The 4,262-nt window shown below is 45.8% G+C and overlaps 1 non-coding gene across 1 annotated transcript; it reads left to right on the top strand.

Moving 5' to 3' along the window:
- The first annotated feature begins 4,093 nt into the window (after positions 1–4,093).
- LOC111814551 lies at positions 4,094–4,200 on the top strand. Its single transcript, XR_002819516.1, has one exon. It is a non-coding gene; the product is annotated as a U6 spliceosomal RNA (small nuclear RNA).
- Positions 4,201–4,262: the final 62 nt, after the last annotated feature.

Below are 4,262 nucleotides of genomic sequence, written 5' to 3'. Positions count from 1 at the left end.
GTGTGCCACACCACTCAAGTAAAAAAAAAAAAATTTTTTTGTGAAACCTGGGATTGAACTCAGACCTTTGCGCTTTGCCAGGCAAGTGCTTATTCTACTGAGCCATCTCCCAGCCCCATTTTCTTTTTCAGAACTGGGGATTGAACTCAGGCCCTTGTGCTTGCCAGGGAAGTGCTTATCCCACTGAGCCATCTCCCCGGCCCTCCAAAAATAATTTTTAAAAAGGCAAGTCTAAATACAGATATTGGATGATTTGTAAGTTGTATTGTTAAACGCATCTTTTTTATTTATTTTTTGGTGCCAGGGATCAAACTCAGGATCTTGTACTTGCCAGGCAGGCACTTATTCTCCCAAGCTACATCTGTGGCCCTATATTGTTTTTTTAATTTTTTTTTTTTGAACCAGGGATTGAACTCAGGCCCTTGCGTTTGCCAGGGAAGCGCTTTTTCCACTGAACCATCTCCCCAGCCCCAATATGGCCCTATATTGTTAAACTGAAATAGCAAGTTTCATAACAATGTACATATTATTTTAACATTTGTATTAGGAAGGAGAGAGGAAAAGAGGGAAGTGGGAGAATGTTGTAACCCAAGAAGGAGACGAGGCAAAACGTTCAAAAAAATGGTAGCGCTTTATTTTAGCTAGTACCCAGCGGAACCCTCAGAGTTCAAGAGACAGAGAGGAGCCCCGGGTAAGGGGAGGCACAGTAATTTAAACCCCCAAACCGCAAAACCGCCCATCCAAGCAAGCTGATCACAGAAGCCAATAGCAGATGTTCATGTGGTTAAGGGGGCACATGACCTTTTACAGGATTGGTTGTAGCCCACCTGGAGGAAGCTGGACACAGAGGAGTTACCCCTTTGGACTAGGTGGAGTACAGAACAGGGTATGTAATCTAGGTATGTGGTCATGCTGACTTTATAAGGACAGTGTGGCCGACTGGTTGCCAGGAACACCTATTTTTGCCTTAAGACATTCTCGGAACCAGGGCAGGGGTGAATCAGAGAACCAAGATGGAGTCATTGTAATCAACTAGGGCAAGGGTGAATCAGAGAGCCAAGATGGAGTTACTAAGGTCAGGGTATAACTCGCCTTGAAGGGAGTGGGCTTAAGAAACAAAAAGTCACATTTTACAGTAGCTGACATGGTTTACTAAGACAGCGCATACAGAACAGGATGGTGGTGCTTTGGTCAGGTTATAACAGAGAAAACAGGGCGGGCAAGATGGCTCAGTAGAATAAGCACTTCCCTGGCAAGCACAAGGGCCTGAGTTCAATCCCAGGTTCCATGAAAATAAATAAATAAATAAATAAAATAATAAAAAGTAAAATAAAAAAAAAACAGAGAAAACATGAGAGATAGGCAGAGAGAGAGAGAGAGACAGAGACAGAGAGACAGGAACAGAGACAGAGAAGAGGTATGTGAGTATCTAAGTGTATTGCAGCATGCCTGTAATCCCAGCACTCTGGAGGATCAGCCAGGAGGTTTGCTGCAAGTTTAAGACCAGCCTTGGTTACACGATTAGATAGTGAGTATGATGGATAGCCAACTAGTGGTCAACTTGTTATACACAGCTGAACTGAACTGGTGTGCTACTGGGTATAGGAGACCCATCTGAGGTTTGTTGCCAGCAGCATAAGAGGCAGAACTGGAAAAGCTGTTGGGAGGCTCTTAGAGAAGCTGTTTGGAGAAGCCCACCTAAAAAAGTACAAGGGCCTGACTTTGATTCCTTGTAACAACAACAACAACAAAAAAGATTTTTAAGGGGCCAGGGAGATGGCTCAGTAGAATAAGTTCTTGCCTGGCAAGTCTAAGGGTCTGAGTTCAATCCGCAGTTCAATCTTTCCCCAAAGCAAAAGATTTTTAAATTCAAGGCAGACATGGAGATGCGTGCCTGTAATCTCAGCACTCTGGAGGCTGAGGCACGAGTATCGTCATAAATTTGAGACCAGCCTGGACTACAGAGTAAGCCCAAGGCGAGCCTGGACTGTATAGAGAGACCCTATCTCAAAAAGACAAATAAATGATAAATAAAATAAAATTCAACTGGGGCATGGGCATGCAAGCCTGTAATCCCAGAATTTGGGAGGCTGAGGCATGAAGATTGCCATGAGTTTGAGGCCAGCCTGGGCTATACCATGAGACTAGCCTGAACCATATAGCAAGACCTTGGGCCAGGGAGATAGCTCAGTAGAACAAGCACTTCCCTGGCAGGTGCAAGGTCCTGAGTGCAATCCCTGGTTCTGAAAAAAAAAAAAAAAGACCTTATCAAAAAAGAGAATAGAGAAAAAAGTTTTAATTCTGCTCTGTAAAAAACACTGTTAAGGGAATAAAAAGGCACCCTGGCCTTGGGTTTAATCCCTAGGATGTGCACACACACATACACAAACTCATACACATATATGCTCCAGGAAAAATAAAAAGAATGGAGAGCCTGACATGGTGGCACATCCTAGCACTTGGGAGCATGAGGCAGGAGGACTGCTGTGAATTGAAACCCAGCCCAGGTGTAGTGGATTGTTAACTGGTGGTCAACTCATAACACCAAGCTGAATTGAGCTAGTGTGGTGCTGGATATATAGGCAGATGAATCAGACAGAAATATAGGGAGTCAGACAGGGCCAGGACCTCATGGAGACACTATGAAAGATAAGGTGACTTTGCAACTTTGGAAGAGAGACACTCCCCGCTGTGGGACAGACCTCAAGACAAAAGAGTAAACAAATGCAGCCACATACTTCTCGAGGAATGGGCACCAGAGATTGATATTCTAAGTAGATATCCATCACCTTGAAAGAGCCCTGGGGCTGGTGAGATGGCTCAGTGGTCTAAAGCACCTACTTAGAACAAGCTTAGCAAAGCACAGGGACCACGGTTCAATCCCCCAGCATACATGCCAGCCAGCGCCGGCCCCTGGTGGGCTGAGCTGGCCACACATGCACACATATACACATAAATAAATAAATAAATTTTAAAAAGAGCCCTAAATAGTCACTAACCCAATCCCCAACAGGAAGAGATCCTGTCCCATATTCATGCTCTCTTGCTACATGATTCCCTTGCTTCCTCATTTGGTCCTGGATTTAATCAATTTTACCTGAGCAATGGTGCTTGTAATCTCATTGGTTGACCATAGCTTTGTCCCACCTCATGCCCACCTAAGCGAATTCCCTCCTTCTGCACTGTCTTAGACCTGCCTCACCATGTAGTTTTCCTCTATAAAAGTCCCTGGAAGAGACAGCTTCCAAGGGACCACCTGTTGGGGGGCGTCTTTTTTGTTCCCATATCATTGGGTGTGGGGGACCCACCTGAGAATTGTTGCCAGTGGCATAAGAGGCAGAACTGGAGAATCAGTCAAGAAGCTGTTGGGAAAGCTGTTTGGAGCTGTTGGAAGCTGCTGGTTCTCTTGGGCTATTCTGCTGGGTGACCTCATGCTGGCTTTCCTGATGAACTTGGCTGTTCTCATTGCTGGAGGAGTTCTGGACCTTAGTTGCTGCTGAGAATGGCTACAGCTCATTTGGGAGGAGCTTTAATCCCCACCTTGAGCATCACTTCCTAGCCCCGGAGGGGAAGATGGTACGCAGCTCAGTCTCCTGGAGAAGCTTGTCGTGTTGGCTTTCCTGATAGTAACTCAGCTTTCCTCCTCGTTGGAGGAGCTGGGGAACTTGCTGTTGCTGAGGATGGCTGTGGTACTTTTGGGGGAGCTCTGGTTCTTATTTTGAGCATTGCTTTCTGGCTCCAGTGGAGATCCTCCATAGGGCTGGTATAGACTTCCTAGCTTCCACCACTGACCTTCAGGCCTTCTAGCGCAGATCTGTGAAGCCGGCCTCCATAAGACATTGTCACGGGCTCTAGGCCTCCGGTTGTACTTGTGGGGAGGCACTATTATGGGCTTTAGGTATTCAGCTGGACTCATGCAAGAATCTAGGGAAGATAAGGGATTATCTGAATTGGAATACAGAGAGGCTGAGGCTTTTACAGCCTTTTGGCAGGGGTGGGGTTTGAAGGGGATGTTTAGATATACCTGAGGGGGGCCAGGGAGATAGCTCAGTGGAATAAGTGCTTGCCTGGCAAGCACAAGATCCTGAGTTTGGTGCTCGCTTTGGCAGCACATATACTAAAATTGGAACGATACACAGAAGATTAGCATGGCCCCTGCGCAAGGATGACACGCAAATTCGTGAAGCGTTCCATATTTTTCTAGGAAACATGACAATGTCAAGCCATGCAGTTATATGTAAAAGATGAGCAAGGCAATGATC

This window comes from Octodon degus, unplaced genomic scaffold, assembly GCF_000260255.1.
Source record: "Octodon degus isolate 3935 unplaced genomic scaffold, OctDeg1.0 scaffold00353, whole genome shotgun sequence".
Taxonomy (NCBI): Eukaryota; Metazoa; Chordata; class Mammalia; order Rodentia; family Octodontidae; genus Octodon; species Octodon degus.
The sequence above is the reverse complement of the archived record's forward strand: the minus strand, read 5'-3'. Positions and strand labels throughout refer to the sequence as shown.